The following is an 18712-nucleotide window of genomic DNA, read 5'->3' on the forward strand; positions in this document are numbered from 1 at the left end:
ACATGTTATACAGGTTATATATAACATGATATATGTTATACAGATAAAGCATAAAGGATCTTGTGTGTTGAAAAGTCCAAAAACTGAGTTTACTCATCTCCCGACCAGCCCCATAAATTGAGAACCACTGGGCTATAAACAGCTTTTTATTCACAAAAGAACCCTCAAAATGTACAATATAATATCAATATAATGCATGTTGTGACCTCTTATGGGGTCCTGACCATCAGCCTGAACCACAACCAGAGGAGACATAAAATACATAATCCAGAGACTGTAAACTCTTTATTGATGCCACTTCAGCAGCGCTATGAATCCATGCAGTACGTTGTAGAAAACTACAACTGTTCTTGGAGGAAAAAGCAGCAGTGAAACAAACTAAATGGATTCCTGATGGTGACATTACGAGGCAGGGCTTCATTCTCTGCTCGTTGTTCTCTTATTAACTTCCATGCATCTATAGAGGAGAGAGCATTCTGACTTTCTAAACTAAAGGACTTTCTAAACTGAAGGACGTGCTCCCGACTATGACACAGCTCCATGGTGCGAACTGGCATCTGTCCCAGATATGGTGTCAAAATAAAAATATCTGTTTAATGAACTTGTTTAAAAGCTGTGGGGCGGCAGTTCCTCTTCACTCGTCGTTAATCTCCAGGTTGAAGCTTTTCCGCTCATTATTTTACTGCAAAGTCACATTTGACATTTCTGACGTTAAGATATCGAGGGCTGTGTTTCTGCTCCTGAAATGACTTGACAACCTTTGAAAAGGAGGTGAAGAAAGATACATTTCTCAGTGGAAAGTACACATTTTATTTCGTGAACGTCTATCTTGAATGACGCACAGCTGGAAATATACAGTAATTCTGCTAAAACCAAATAAATAACAGTTTTATTGCAGTATTTCCTGAGGATACAAGACATCAGCAGAGTAAATGATTTTATACCAACTGCAAAAACTGCATACGACCAAGATCAGTATACAGTATATTTATTATTATATACAGTTAGCCATCTTGGGGATGCAAAGTGTGAACTTATAAAACATGACAGTTATGTTTTATAAGTTAAATTCTAGTATGAAATGTAATTAACGCTGTAAGATGAATTCAGTGGAGTAAAAAGTACAATATTCACCTCTGAGATGTAGAAGAATAAAGAAGCATAGCATGACAATACTCAACTGTAGAGTACTTAAGTACTTAAGTAAATGTACTTAGTTACATTCCACCACAGTGCATACAGTGCATACTTTATACTACCTTTATGTAGTTTTTGTCAAGAAACCAACACGATGTCAAGCTGTAACTTCACAACATTACCGTCAATCAAAACATTCAACACGGAAAGATATTTAGTTTCCATAATCGCGCCGCAGCATCATAATGACTTGTAATTATTTGCAGCTGTGAGCAGCTTCTCTTCTCCTTGACTTGAAAATAAATAATCAATCATAACTGCTCGTTATTATGATGAGTTGTTGGGCAAAGTTGCAAAATGATGTCAGCGCTCAAACAATAACTTCAAACAGTTTTCATGTGTTATCGTCTTACAATATTGACTCAAAGTAGATTTACTGTGGCACTTCAGATCACGTTGACATCACTATGTTGATCAGTGTCAAAAAAGACACATTGCATCTAATAGTCTAGGAATATATATATATATATATATATATATATATATATATATATATATATATATATATATATATACCGACACACACAAAGAACAAAGAAACTTTAAAGCTTTGTTTGGAAGTCTATGGGGTCACAGATGAATAAGAAATTAAATAAACTATAAATACACTCCAGGACGCCTCCCTGTGGCGGATGCTTTGAGCCACTGGGAGAAGACGAAGCACCAGGAGGACGAAGAACTGCTGCAGGGCTGGAGTGTCCCATCTGGTCGGGGATCGCCTCGGGGTGCCCATGAAAGCTGCATCACCCGCAGGTGAAGAGGAGCGTTTGAGCTCCACGAAGGCAGCGAGAAGGAAGCAGTGGAGTTGAGCTTAAAGTTTTCAAACTGGCCGACAAACAAAAGTCAAGATGTAACTTCATTTTGAGATTATTTCACCCTGAAAATCATTGCTGCACAACCTTCATCTTGAGATAACGCCTCTACTTTTGATCTCATTTCATTGTTGGGATATTCTGTTCCATTTCAACTCAATATAACTTTATTGATCCACAAAGGCGAGTTAAATCATTCAGGATACAGATACACACAGACATGCATAAGCAAATGAGCGGTTTAAGATGATGTTGAGCAGAAAACACTCATCTGAAATAAGTCATAATAAAACAATGAGACATATGATAAAGGAAACAGTCCTCAATAATTAAACATATTCATTTATGCCTTTAGCTTCATTGCTTTGCGTTTTGAAAGGATAAGTGCAAAATAAAGTTTATTATTGTCTATTTCAACTAAAGAAAATAAACTATTCTGATTATTTGCACACCAGAGTGTCTGCTTGTCTATTGGTATTCATATTTAAATGTATTATAACATTAATAACACTTAAATCTATTTAAATATGAGACTAAAAATGACTTGCTAGAAACCAAAACGCCTGGATGTTACACTTTAATTCCTCACCAAGGTTAAAACCATCAGTTTATGACCTTGTTGTTAAAGTTACACTTTCCTGCTTCCCGTCTCTCTCCCAGGAGCAAGAATCAAGCGCTCCTCCTTGTTTATTGTGCTATGCTAATGAGCTTCTGCTCAGAAGGAAAAACATCCCTCAAGTCAAGATGCAGAGTCAAAGGATTCTAGTTTACCTCAGAATTAAACGACGCCGGAGGAACTTAGTCTTTGATATTCAAGTAATTTCTCTCGAGTTTGTTTTGAGTTGGGCTCAAAAATCAATATAGGTGTTAATAAAATCATTTCTTTTCTGATTATCACAACATTTTACTTACAAAAATGAACGCTGATCTTAGTGTTTTCAGAAGATGGAGTGATCTGATAATTGATGAGATAAATTATTCTACTGATTCTAATCTTGTGATCGTTTACACCAGATTACGTTCTCCTGTCTCTCCTCATCCTAATGAGGACAAACACGTCACTGCAGATGTTTCCTCCCGTGTCCCGACTCTCTCCACCAGGGGGAGCCGGCGGCCTGCAGAACATCACCTGTCCTTTGGCAACGATGAGATTTTGAGTCATCCAACTTCAGATTACATCTTCCTCCAGCAAGACACACACACACACACACACACACACACACACACACACACACACACACACACACACACACACACACACACACACTGAAACGAGGCCAAACCACATCACCGTGCAGATGTACAGTATGATCCGTCTGCTGTGGAAAAACATAACTGTTGGGGGTCAGAGACAATATTAATTAAGAGATAGAGGCAACCTCCGTAAAGGTAGTCGTGTTAGTCAAACATATTTAACAGCAATGCACAAAATGCACTCAGGAGGAGACTAAATAAAAATTTTAGATGACTGATTATAAACTAATGTGGGTCTGAAGTCTGATGATGGGACTCTTTTATGTGCATCAGCAGCTTCTTAACTCAGCCACAACTGAAGATGCATTCGATGAAGAGGGGACACTGCAGGACATTAGAGCTTCTGCATCAAGACACGAACATCTGCACTAGAACTAATTGCAATCCGTTTCACATTTGCCACTAAATCATACTCACAAACCACACATGTGAGCCTCAGGGTGGCGCCGGAGTCAGCGCTCATCCTCTGAGGAGCAGGAACAGTAAACACATTTGTTCCTAAAACATCCACCAGACCATCTTTCCTGAAACAGTACTTTAAAAAACACAAATGCATGTTATAAAAAGCCCTGAGCTGCAGGCTTCATTGCCATCGTCCACAGCTGAGTGGGTTCTGCTTCCTCAGAGTCCTGAATGCAAACTACGACACATAATGATGACGCAGAGGATTTTAAAATCACCCAAACGCTCCCCGCTGAGGCTGGACACTTTAATTTATGACTCTTTAATTCAAAGGCCGACCCCGCATGACTTCGGCTACTTTGTGTTTCACACATTAATGCGGCCGGGACAAACGCTGGATCTCTACTTGAGGCGGGGAGGGTAAGAGAAATGCTTGAAATCACAAGGCCTAATTATAGATTTATTTATTTTTTAATTCCTTTGCTAATTATGAAAAGGCAGCCATGCAGAGGCTGAGTGAGCAGCTCCGCATATGGTGCTGCAGCCGTGGGCAAAGTCTGCAGGCGGTAGTTGGTAAAGGTTGGTAGTTTGACGCCTGACATTAAGAAGAGTGTCCACATCGGCACACAAAAAAACAAACATGGCTCACTTATTAATGCATGGAACATAAGTTCATATACATGAGCCTCATTCACAGAATCGTCTGACTCGGCTCCCGGTTTCCATCAAGTTGTCTGTGGTTTGAGACATTTAGTGTGTTTGGTTCTTTATTGAGACTCTGATGAAGATCCTTGAATACAAAATACTGATATTAAAGCCTCTCAATAAACATTAAGTCACGTGGATTGAATTTAGGCCGATGTGAAGCCTGGTTCAAGTGCATTTTGAGAAGTAATTCATATCTACATAATGACTAATGTCTCTGCACAGAGTTCATTTAAATATATATATATATATATATATATATATATATATATATATATATATATATATATATATATACACATAAGACCCCTGAATAACAATATGTTTCACACAAGCTAACCTTAACCCTGAGCTCTTAAACCAACATGCACCCTTTAACCAACCCTCACCTCTCTATGCTTCTGGGCACGTTTGGTCCTCACAAGTATAGAAGAAGGCGGCCACATAGGCGCTGTGCATACAAGATGCAGACACTCACACACACACTCACAGACACACTCACACACACACACACACTCACACATGAGTCAACAGGGCATCAAGGCTTCAGTCCCACTGACACCCAGGGGAACTTGTGTCCTTTGTCAAAGCAACTGGTTCTGCCACACTGGCAGCTTCGCCTAGGAGGCAGCGTGTGTGTGTGTGTGTGTGTGTGTGTGTGTGTGTGTGTGTGTGTGTGTGTGTGTGTGTGAGTAAGTATGAAAGAGAGTGAGAGAAGTCACTGTATATACATGCCTTATACGCATGAGCAACATCTTTAAAAAAATGAAATCCAAAAGTAATTACAGTTGCACTCAAAGCCGTTTGATTGACAGGCGATCGCTAGCAACAGCGCGGCTAGTGCTTAGCAACAAGAACAGAGAAGAGATGCATTATAGCTCTTAATATGTCCTCTTCACAGAAAAGAGGATTCTCCCCGCAGGAACGGCCGACTTCCACACTGAATTACACGCCTATAAACACCTTTTATTGTCACTATTTCATCGTACTGTCAGCTGGTGTGCATTATTGTTGCCGTTTTCCTTTTTCTGCAATATATCTTAACCAGGAAACCAGCTGAGCTCTGCATCATCAACAGATCCTGATCGTCCTCATATCTCTTCATTGCAAACCGAGACGATTTAAACTCCTCCTTCCAGGTTGTGATTATTACTTTTGCTCGAAAAAAAAAAAACTACTGTTGGCAGATAATGAGAAAATAGTTTCGCACCAGAATGTGATAACAGATAAAGAAATGGGATGAGTCCACAAAAATAATACTTTGAAATGTATCCTGATCATGAAATATTTGGTCCTGATGATGAAGACAAAATATTGGTGTAAGATCCTACAGCAACTGATTCATAAACTCATTTAATCATTTACTTCACCCAGTAAATTCTCCCAAATAAATACATATTTTTAATATAAAAGTACACGGTTAGATCCCAGCTGCGGTCAAAGGAAAACAGATGTTTCTCGTGTCAGAGGTCACGCGCTTTATGTATTTATTTTGAAGAATCTGTTCGTAAAATACAACATTCTGCCATTATACCAAACTCACTTTCAATAACCTGCATTAAATAATAAATCCTGGGGATGAAATTATTAGTTAAACAAAGGAAATAACATGCAACTATTATGAAAATAGATTCATTGTTTAATCATAAAAAAAACTGTCCCTCCTAGCCCTGTAAAAGGCATTACAAAAAAAATAATTTACATACAATTAGCATATCATTATTCCAAAATAACTGCCAATAATCCTTCATTTTTCTGCTCAGCATGTTCCCCACCCAGGTTCCCTGATAAGAAACTAGAAAACCACAATCAATTTATATAATTGAATTATTAATGCCCGATAAACTCAGTCAACTGCACCCACTTAATATCCATCTGCAGCGTTTACATATTTAATAAATGCAGTCTGGCTGTTTCAGTCGAGGCCCCGGAGGTTGAGTGTTTGTGCGTTACGGGGCCCTCAACTCTGCATCAAAAACTGTTCTTCTGAGGTTCGGTGATGCTCCTTCATGTGTGTGTGTGTGTGTGTGTGTGTGTGTGTGTGTGTGTGAGAGTGTGTGTGTCTCGTCTCCGGCCTCCGGCATGGTCAGGTCTGATTTCTATCACTTCTCTTTGGACGAGTTCAGAAAATGTTTTGCTCTGCCGCTGCGATGCACCGCTCACACACACACACACACACACACACACACACACACACACACACACACACACACACACACACACACACACACACACACACACACACACACACACATGAGTTTGCGTGTATTCTCACTCGTTTACACATCAATGTATTCCTCATCAGACCCTTTCTCCTTGCAAATCATCTCCATCCCAGATGTGTGTTCCTGCAGTAAACCTACCCATAATCCCCCTGGCTCATATCGCTGTAGCAGCACGTGGCTCATCGTCCTCATCTGTACGTGCATCGGCATCTTAACATGTCAGATCTCATCGGACGACACGAGTCCAAATCCCATCGGGATCGTTCCAGAGGAGCCGCGCGTCGATGCATTGGGTTGATTAAAATAGATTTCCATCGTTCAGAATGTGTTATGACTCGACAGCAATGTCCTGTTCTGCATTATCACCGAGGTAATCTCGGGATTGAAGCAGACACCCTGAGCAATATGATGTCACTTCCAACACCTGTGTGCGTCTACGTGAGAGCAGAGCATCCTGAGAACGGAAGCATGAACGTTAATCCACAAAGCCTGCGATGCTATTGAGGACTGAAATTAAACAGCTGACATTTGCAAAAATAGCTGCCATTTGATTTAAGGGTCAAGATAAAACAAAAAGACCCGCTTTGGAAAAGTGAGGTCAAAGGTATCGGAGGCATTGGGTCTGAAAAGTGAAGCCAATAACTGCAGTTCCTCAAATGGCCAGTTGAGGCCAATCCCCATAGACGCCCATGTTAAAATGCCCAACTGTTTACAGTCTGGTACAAACATCAAACATTACAAAATATAAGGATCATCTTCTACATTTTGGAAAACAAGGTAAGTTGCGAGATTTAATTTTTTAATTTTTTTAGTTTTTCCTCCTTTTGAAAAAGTAATATGTACCCATTATCTCCACTGATCTTAATCTTTCTTTGGCTTTCCTTTGTTTTAAGAGCAGTTACTAAATAATAGTTGTCAGCTTTATGCTAAAAAGCTAAAGAAACGGTTAGTTTATAGTGGTACAAAAAAGTGGAACTACTAATACGTTTTTAAAATGTTCTTCCACAAAATCTCTCCAGAAAATCAAGGTTAATATTTAATTGCATCCTCCTTCAGAAAGCAGCTTGTTGGACTATTATGGGATATGCAGGTGTTGTGTGCTCATCAATGTGTAACACGTCGTCCCTCGTGTGCGATGCGTTTCCTTTGGTGTCGTCTGCGAAAACTTTCACATCCTTCATAAATAAATGTTGCATCCTGCATCTGCAGCGTCGCGTTTTCTTTTGTACGCCGACAAATGCGGGAACAAAGTGTTTGAGCCCGGGGGAATCAGACGCAGTCGAAGTTCCTCACCGCACAGAAGTCTATTCATCATGGGTTTTGGCCGGCAGGCAGCGAGGACCCATTACCGAATGCATTGACCACATCTGCAGAGAGGGTCAGGGGATGTTTTCCATTAGGAGCGGGGCGCTGCTTTGTGTGCGGGGCAGATGCAGAGTTGAGGGCTTTTAGAGCATGCCGAACGCTCACGGGAGGTTTATTGTGCCCACGACACAAGAGTGCTGCAGTTACGGCCGTCGGGGATAAACTCGGCATCAAAAGAAGATGTGAGATTATTAAATGGAAAAGGGTTCAAAGGCGCTTCTATATTTACTTTTAGAAGACATTTTATTTATGTTTAAGTACATCTTATTCCTGTGCTTATTGCCTTGTACCTTAACTATACACAATACTTATGTGAATACTCTTTTATGCAGAACCTGGTGGCATTTTTTATGAAATCTTTCACATCTATGTAGTTTAAAAAGATCTGAAATATACCGACAAAGATATAAGAGTGTAGCTACTTTAAAAGGTTCCTCCAAGAAATACATAAGTATTGTCTCAAGTGTTGGGAGATCGTCATTACATTTTTAACATGCATTTAAGGTGCCTGTAGTATGAATTATAATAACCTCAGAGTGATGACCCCTGACTTCTCCTCTAGCTCCACCACGAGATTCACACTGTTCATATTTATTTTATATTTTACAATGTAGAATAGCAGCTTCAAGCAGCCGGGCTGCAGGAAGCAGATAAAAAGAAGATTAAACTTTGACATTTTCAACAAAACTAAAACTTGTAAGGCGTCTTATCTCGTCTGCTACCAGTTTGATTTCTCCGTCTGCTCTTTCTAATAAATTATTTCATAATTTATCTGCTGAAAGCTGATGAGCAGCGCTGGAATGATAACCGAAGCGAACTTGTGTGTAAAGGATCAGGGGTTTAAATCTCATAAAACAATGGAATTACTACACAACTAATATAACTAAGTATCTTGACACTTGTCTAATCTTGTGAAAGGTATTTACATATATATGGGGTGTATCCCTGTTGTTGTTATATAATAAATCACACAAAAACCTCTTTAGGATTAGAGATTATCAGAAATATAATGTTGAGTATCGTCCACATAGAATTCAACTTTTACGCTAAAATATGTAGATGCAGAAAAGAAGCGGGCCCAGAATGGTGCTTTGTGGGACACCAACATTTACAATTTTTTTTATCATCGATAAGGACACAATAGTAGCCAGGATACAGCTGATCCCATAAATAACTTCAGCAGAATGAAAAGGATCTGAAACCCAATAAAAGCAATTAATAGGAATAGTTTTTTGGACAGATACCCATTAAGTTGGCCGTGGTCCAGTTCTCTGACAGCCAGCGGTCCCATGCTGGTGCTGCTAATGGAAATAAACATTGATTGCAGAGAAATGTCTGGCAGAAACGGCCCAAAGCCAGCATGACCCGCCTCTTCTCCCTTTAACACACATTACTTTCCATAACTTTATATTTATAAATTGAAGCGTTCTGACCTTTTCCAGAGTTGTAATCTTACTAAAAGAACTTATAATAATAAAAAACTGCATTCAAAATGTTCTAACTTTACTTGACCTCCCCTGTAAGACTTTTTCTATATACAAATTCACCTCCAAAAATGTTATGAAATTTGAGGAAATCCAGAAACGGGACATTTTCACTGTGTGGGAACTAATGGGGTCAACTCGGCCCCTTTAGTCTCCTGCATCCAACAATCAGCTGGATTGGCGGTCACTGATCTACCTCTCTCCTTCACGCCCTTCTGCCTCCATTAGGACCCTGGCACCCTGATAGGACACAATGGTTATGAGGACACGCTCTGGTGAGGGTGGGGTCTGTGCATGCTGGACCAGTTCACCTTGCTGGAGGCCATGTTAGTCTATCTATTGCACCCTGGGAGCTGCCCCAGCCCTCAGTGTGCCCACAAGCTGCCATCTTGGTCCTAAACTCCCAGACTGCACCTCTTCTCCCCTGATAAGGAGCTTCCCCACATCTCAACCGGTAAGCCGTTTGACCTTTGACCTAAAGAAGTGTTAAAAAGAGCCCGAGTAAGAATGCTTGGCCATCAAACAAGATTATTTTTCTCGGTTTTATCCTGATATAGAGATCTTCAGCTCACAAATACAGTTGATTTATTCAGTGGAGAATTATTTATGATTAATACTGCTCCATAAAAATAAAAAACCTTTTTGCAGTTAATGAGTCACATTTCAAAGACTGAGGACAGTGCATTTAGGACCAATAAGGATTAGACTTTACTCAATTATACAAGATGTTATGTAAACTAGTGTTTCTCCAATGCTGCCACCAGTCTTGTTTTGGGGTTTTGAAGGTGAGCCAACAGTGTCGTACGAATACAAAGCAGACGCTCTGTTTCACCGCTCTTATGATTCAATGTGGAGCAAATTTAATGCTCTATTTGTAATTTATCCCATGGGCCATTTTACAGCCGGGTGGGTAGGTAGAGGCATGGTTATTTGATGTTGTATAGGTCTCAAAAAAATTAAGAGCACACGCACATTGGGAGCCTCATACAGAGCCGTTCATTTTGTTTGATATACAGTAGGAGGACATATGGATTTTTAATGGCGAGCATCTATGCGAGACGAAAACATACGGCAATGAGGTGAAACACGTTCTTCATTGTCTGCGTTGCCCCTAATCCAGACGGCATAACCCCGCCGTTGGCTTTCCCTGGCAGCTTCCTTTTAAACTGCCGTCCAGCCCTAATATTGCCAGATTAAGCTCTGCACACAACTGTCCATCTGACACGAGGGCTGGATTTGAGCTGGATTGGAAAATCTGGATGGGACGCCTTCAAAGCTCTGTAATTCTGCACACACACACACACACACACACACACACACACACACACACACACACACACACACACACACACACACACACACACACACACACACACACACACACACAGATAGCAGCAGATTAAAAAGCAGTGGGAGCAGGGAGGCCGGGGAGGATATGCAAGCCACAGTGTTGGGGTTTTGTGCATGTAGAAATGTTGGTGTTTGGTTTGACCTCTACTTCTTTGAGGGGTTTGCCTGCGTTAAACAAAGTTCCTCAGCCGTCCCGAGTAACAATGCACATCTCAGATAATCTGAAGATGTCGGCGGGTTACTTTGGTGTCGATTGTTATCCACAATGACAAGGACGATGGTGGATTTCTGGGGTGCTCGACCCTCCCTTGGGATAGCCGAGCGCCCCGGGGGCTCCGCTGATTCAGAGCACCTCGTCCCCAGACGTGCCCCAGCGAGGCATGCCCTCGTGCCTCGCTGGGCATGCGCCCCCCCTTTTTGTTGGAAAGGGGGGGTCGTGATGGTCACCCAGATTGCGCCACATCACACGGCCTATTTACACTCGGCACCAAACAGTAAGGCGAGCGGAGTATCGCGCCGCAGCAAACAAAAACTGCGCTCATTGAGGACGACAGTCGGTTTCATTCCATCATAGGATTTCAACAACGGTCACGTGTTCCCCGTGGTCGCTCACGTGACCCCGCGGTACGGACCAATCGGGTGGCACGGTTCGTCCTGGGCAGAGCGAAAGGGAGAGGGGCAAAAAAAATATATCATTTTCCCTTTGCGATTTTTAATCTTGCAACGCCGAAAGTGGTCGTCGTCTACGGTATCCTGCGCTACATAAAGGTAAACCCTCTTTTTACGGCTTTAACGAAGAATTATTTTGGTAAATCTTGGGTGCATTTTATCCCCTGAACGCTAGAATAAAATGTAAAATGTATTTTATTTATTTTTAAAAACACATTGTTTGTGGACTTCTACAGGCATCAAACTGTTGAAAACTTGCATGAAATGTCGGTCCACGCTGAGCCGGGTAACGCCGTTAAATAATTAATTAGTTTGGTAACTTACCCACGGTCAAGAATAACCAGTGTCCGCACAATGAGCTGAGACACAGTGCGACTTATTGACTCGTTATCTAATCTGGTTATTTGAAGGAGATCAAGTTAACAGTTTCCGAAGTGATCCTCAGCGCGCCCGAATAAGGCGGCGGCACGCGGCGTGGAAATATTTTGGTTTTCCCCAGAGAATAGCCAATTTTATGGTCAGTCGCTTTCGCTTTCGGGGGTTCTCTTGATCCGCATTGTTTGGGAGTTCATCATCGGGGCTTTGAGTCAAGCATGAGCGATTTTATTGTTCAAGAATTAGCCCAGAATGTAAAAAACTAAAATGAATAACTGGAAGATCGTCCGTTTATCTACCGCTAACGATGAAGCTGGAATGACCCTTTTCCCCCACAATAGGATTGACGACATGATGGTACATGAAATTAATACATCGGTCCCCCTCCCCCAAGATCATTATTCCAATTATCATCATTCTGATATAATCTGCTGATGGCCTTCTTGGGTAGTCATAGACCAAAAAATGTCATTTCCCATTACCTCAAAGGCTACGTTCGACTTGAACTACGCCGATGACTAACTCCTTTGTTTGAGTAAAAAGCACCAACAGTCTCGAATCTACGGTCCTTCTGGAGGCGACGATCCTAAAATAGAGCGAAGACCGAAAAGGGGGTTTGGGGGAGGGAGTGAGCGAGAAGCAGAGGAAAAACGGGATGTGCGTTGGACCCGTTCTGCACGACTGCTCGGCGAGAGCGCCGCGTATGGAAGCCATGACTTTGTGACAAGCGGTGATCTCACATTACAAATTGTGGCAAATCTAAAATGGCCGACTTTAACGCTCAGCTCTTCGCGCCGCGTTCACGGCACAACATGGTGCGCCTGCATCGAAAAGCCCCTTTTACCAACGCCGACTCACTGGAAACCCTGCCCCTGACACACACACACACACACACACACACACACACACACACACACACACACACACACACACACACACACACACACACACAGACTATTTCAAGCCTACACGAGTACCCTGTGAGGTACTTTTCAAGCTACTTGCTGATAGTTAGTCTTTCCTCTGATTCGACTGCTTGCGTTGAGGATGTGGTGGATGCAGTTTTTGATTGTGATGTAGGCTGAGCTATCAGGATGCCGGGGTGCTGATGTGGGCCGACAGCTCTTGAGAGCACTGTCATCGTGGCGTATAGGAAAGCCGATGGGGGAGACGCCCCCCACCCACTTCGCAGCACAACACCGCACCACATACAACAAAAGCCTGCGCCAGACAAGAGATGCTCATATAGGAAAGTGAGGGCCGGATCCTCAATCTGCCTCCAGATACCATTTCTGACCGGCAATTATTTATCACTCTTTCTCCTGCTCCTTAAAGTCCTCACCCCCGTTGATTTCCCCGCCACAAACTTAGTCTCCGAGAGGTTCTCGCTCTCCAAACGAGTTGAAAGAGACCTGAAAGTGAGAAGTTCCTTCATGCGGAAAAGAGGCGCTTTGAAGCGATCCCGTGTAAAACATATGGATCAACGAGGTCACCCTCTGTGCTCCCCCTCTGCTGCCCTACATGCGCGCTGATTTTCCTTTTGTTCGCCCTTAATTGGAGCACAAACATGTACGTGCGGAGCGCTCCTTTGGTCGCGGGTCAGACATATTGGCTTCATTAGGTTCCATTTGGATCCAGATGTTTAGCTTTCTGACTGACGGCATCGCTTCAAGTCTTCTGTTTGTTACTCTTTAACCGGGAGATGCTAAAATAAAGAGAAAAACAATGTAAAACACTGTAAAATATTATTTTAACCATATGTTGGCGTTGGAGAACATGCAGGAGATACAGTGCTCAATCCACTGGAGCAACATTGCAATGCATCTAGTATATTTACCACGACTAAACAAGGTTTTTATTCTTTAGAAAACATTTTTAAAAGAGCTTCTAAACCACGATTTAGATTTTAAAAGCTCCCTAACAAAGACTGGAATAGCAAATATAAAGAAAACCTTCAGAGAGGCAGACGTGGATTATGTTTGAGGTTATTTGTGCAGTTTACCATGAAAATATCCTCGCTTTGCTCTGCATTTAACCAAAACTTCACTGAATAAAAGCCATTTTCCAAACTTGACCTCCAGCAGAAAAGGCTTCTGCAGAAAAGTTAACCTCAAATCTTCAATTTAGCGTTGCTTTAAATGTTTGCAGCCGTTTGCGTACGTGAACAAATCCTTTAAAAGTGAGCCGCTAAAAGGTCAAAGAGCTCACGCGCTTCTTTAAAGCATGTGGACAGTACTGATGAACTGAGTTTGGGATTCATTAAGACCTGAACCGCCTCCAAACACCACACACGAGAACTTGGCCAGAAAGAATTACATCATTTAAATAACAAATTTAGAAATTTTACTTTCAGAAAAACTCAGACACTTTGAATAAAAATGCCATTTACGATGGAAATAGGCTCAAAGGCCTTTTTGTCCTTTGCAAGATAGCGTCTCTATTAATCCAAAAAGAGACAAAGACGCTCATGTAAAATGATATTGTTCAATATGCTAAATATTGGTCTTCCGCTGCGGATTCATTTGGTGAAAGCTCGGCCTCGCCGCCTCGGCTCAGTGTAGTCACGGTGGCTTTTATATCAAAACATCATAATGACATATCTGTAGATATGTGGATTAGGACGGAACAGATGACAGCGGCTTTGGCCTAGATTAGACCCACGGCCGTCCATTTAATGATTTTTCTTACAGGATTTCAGATGTCTCTCTCTGTCTGTCGGCTATTCTATTGACAGCAAAACGGATCGTATGCCAACACGATGACGTGAAAACACATTTCAAAATGACGATACATGCCGTACACTTGTCATGCAACTACAGGAAACAGTTTAAAAACATACACAGGATTCGGAATTCATTAATCTTTTTTTTTTTTTTGCAAATTCTTCTTTTAGCGTTGCTTTTTGCTGTAATTTTTCGTGACATGTGATTGTCTAAATCTACTCTGATTGATTTACAGAATCTTATTTACTTAAAAATATATAATTATCAGCATGAAGTATCCCATTTTTGCAATTTCAGTCCAAAATACAAAGAAATCTGAGCAGTAAACATTTTCACATGGTGGAATTTGGAACATTCATCTCTTAAAATGCAACGATAAAGCACTTTTCAATTAACTATTCTACATGTTGTACCTTCATGTGAGGTGCTAGATTTATGTATAAGTATCTAAGATCAATGGAAAAGCCTTTAAACTGAATTCATCGGAATGCTTTCCAAAGAATAAAAGCTATAAGAGACACACGTCTTTATGCATTATGAGATATACGCCACAGTTGTTTTCTCCACGTCTCGTGAAGTGGATCATGTCAAAAGGGTCATTAAGCTGTGCAGCGTCTCTCGGCTTCTAGTTGAGCATGCAGTGTAATGAGATGCCTCCATATCTGAAGCAATGCCCGCCTTCTTCCTCTCAAAGCCGAGATAAAGAGGCCGATCACACACTGGTAAAAACACTGATATATTTTGAATAGCATCAGTGTTCGAGGCTCCTTCTTCAAAATGCCCTTCACATCCCAAACATCTCCTAACTTTGCTGTGAGTGCTTTTGCATCACTTGCACATCAGTGGCTCTGCACAAAACAGCATCCTCTCATTGTTAGGACATAAAGGGATCAAAAGAGAGGAGATGTTAGATTCAAGTTCTTCAACAGCAATGCACAAGTCTTTTTTTCTTCTTTCTTCCTGTGGCGAGCTGAGAGGACCCAGGGAGAGATGGGAGGCGAGGCGGCGGCGGCGGCGGTGGTGGTGGGTGGGGGAGCCATTTTGTGCTCTGCGTTGTCCAGCCGAGCGTAAAGCGTGATTAATTCAATAGCCGCCATGGAGGAGGAGGCTAGCAGCGCTGCAACACCGAGCATGACCCACTTTCCCCGTCAGATGTCATGAAAAATTCTCTGCCATCCCCTCTCTGCGTTCCTCCAACTTCCTGTCTGATTAACAAAGAGACAGGGGAGGGGGTCAATTACCAGAGCAATGCATGTGCAGGAGGTTTGGGATGATCAGACGTGGCCACACGTTTATAGAAATACATACATATGGTTACTGCAAGACATTTGTGCTTTAAAATAAAATTAAAAAAACAGATCTGCTGGGAGGTTTTTAAGCCCATTGGGGCAAATGAGTCACGGGGCCTTGACCTAATTCTATTATGCTACAGGATGTATGAGCGAAATACAGTCTGGGAGCGCAAGTATTCAAACGCAGCTCTTATCGCTGACCTCGTTCACGTTGACCTAAATCTACAGCAGAGTTCCTGTGTTTGAAGATATTTGTTTTTTCCTTTATTGAGCAAGACAAAAGGAAGTGTTTCTACGACGTGAGGACGCGTGGACACGACGTTACGTAGGCATTAGCTTTGAAAAGGAAATCTGCTCCTTCCAAAACCTCAATTTGTAGCCTTGAAAATGGATGAATTTACTGCGTCATCCATCATCAACGGCGCTTGATTTCTGCTGTAAATCTTGGAGTTTTTTCCTGCCCCTCCTCCCCTCGTGGCCCTGGAGAGGACCTGCACCGCTGGCTTGGGTCTTAAACCCGGATTAAGGCTTTTTATGTAATCTGGTCTCCTCTGGGAGATTGGAGAGACAGCTGGCAACAGAATCCCTGTCCTTATCTCTCGAACCTCCCCTGGCCTCCCACCAACATCGCTCAGCTCTCAGCGCCGCATGCGGCGTAGATTAGAGGAGGAATGACTTCTGGAGCCGGCGGTTGATGCATACCATCCTCTGGGAAAAATAAAAGCTTTTTCACCACATCTGGGGTGTTATTTATATCTGTAAAACACTTGAACAATAATGTGAGGCACTAAATAAAGTGTGTAAATCAGGACAATGACACCCAGAGGACTACATTTGAATAGTTGCATGACATTACTGGAAATATCAATAATTTAAAGTAAAAAAAAAGACATGTCGTGTGCGACATGATATAGAAATTAAGTTATGTTCCTATAAATGTGAATTATTCGACAAAAATGCCACATTTTTTGTTTCCAGCCTCTTTAATATGAATATTTGGATGTTTTCTTGCGTTAAATTTCCTTGTTAAATCGTTGTTTATCTGTGAATTTGTTATGCAAATTAGGTACATTTAATCTATGATGCCATATTACTACCTTGCTGTCATCACGTGCTTCTCAACCAGGCAATACACTCAACGCTTAAATTAGAATTAATCAGCAACTTTCCTGATAAAATTAATTATTCCCAACGAGGATTTTTGCTTTTCTCCATTTTAAATCATCATAAACTGAAAAACTGAGTTTGGATTGTTTGCCACACAAAGCGAGTGATTGCATTGTGAAATAATAACCTTTTAAAGACAAACACGGCTGTCTAATTAAAGATAAATGATGAGTTGATAATGAGGACAATCATCACAGTTGTAGCTGCATATACATTAAATAAACTTACTGAAGCCAAGAGCTTTCTCTGACTAATACAAGAGAACGAAACTCGACACGAATAAATACTCCTAAGCTTGTGTTGCATTTGGCGCTTTATCTTAAAGTACTAAAACTATCTTCACTGGCTCAGTGTTTTATAGAAGAGGAGCGTTTCCTGCATGTAATGCTGCAGCAGTGCTGGCTCACAGGCTCCCCCTAGAGGCCGGCGCGGTACTGCTCTAACGGGAGTGTAGACAGGACCAGAGGAGGAAGATGTGGAATCAGACTCATTGTGTTGCTGACGAAGGCCTCAACCAGTCAACGACTGGGCTGCACAATACTTTTCAAACGATTCTATTCAACTAATTCCAGCTACTCCCATTTCTTTTCGTCGATCATCAGCTAATTAGAGATCACAGAGGGGAGGAAGGGAGGGGGGGAGAGAGAGAACGAGAGCGAGAGAGAGAGAGAGGGTGATTTCCATTTCCACATAGCAACAATGCCTCTGATTGGCAGATGGCGACATTATCTGTCTCTTCAGTCAAGGTCAGCCGCTTCAGCTGCTTTCATTTTCCACGTATTCGCTTTCAGTCGGCTGTAAAAAATACGATTCTACTCATATTTAGTTCAGTTTTATCATTTTGTCAAACTCAAGCTGACGCAAACCGTCGTATTATGTGAAGGTTCATGGTGAAATATCGAGCTATAAAAGCATCAATATGTTTTAATATATTCTCGTATTACGCGACGACCAGCATCTTTATATATTTGGTACAGAATAAAATAGGAAATTCCTCATAAATTCATTTTCATTCTCATTTTCACTCCTCGTGCCCTCAGAATCTGCCTCAATCGTATCCCATCAATTCATTCTTTATTTATTTGAAAAGCTCATCATCTACAATCTAATAACTTACTTCATTGCAGTCACTTTAAATGTGTTCTCCCTTCAAGAGGATAATTTGTTCAAATTGAGTCATTCGTCATGATTTTGAGGCATTAACTACACCGGGGTGAACTGCAGCGATTAGAAATCTCACAATATAAATGCCCGATCAGTTTAAACACATTTTGTTAGAGATTTATTCATTAAAAAAGTTTAAAATGTGGCCTCAAGCGTGCAGATTAAACCAGCGCCGACTGATCCAGCGTCAGGACTGCAGCGCCCTCTTGTGGCCGCTCTCCAAACTCACGTCTCGCTGGACTCGTTACATCACTCGACAGACAGAATTAGACGGGTTCAGCTGCAATGTGTTTGATCAAAATAAATACGGCGCTCACTGTTCGAAGGCTGGAGAGACATATGCTGACCTACATTTCAATGCAAACTATGTTGTACCACAGAGACGGAGAGGTCCTCTTACATGTTGTAACAAAGATTGTTGGAGCACATTTACATTTGGCAAGAGTATTGTAGTTTTATTATACATGTAGATCCCAGTTTACCCATTCTCCTCCCTCTTTCTGTGCAGTTTGACAGATTAAAGGCCTG

This window comes from Taurulus bubalis, assembly GCF_910589615.1.
Source record: "Taurulus bubalis genome assembly, chromosome: 21".
Classification (NCBI taxonomy): domain Eukaryota; kingdom Metazoa; phylum Chordata; class Actinopteri; order Perciformes; family Cottidae; genus Taurulus; species Taurulus bubalis.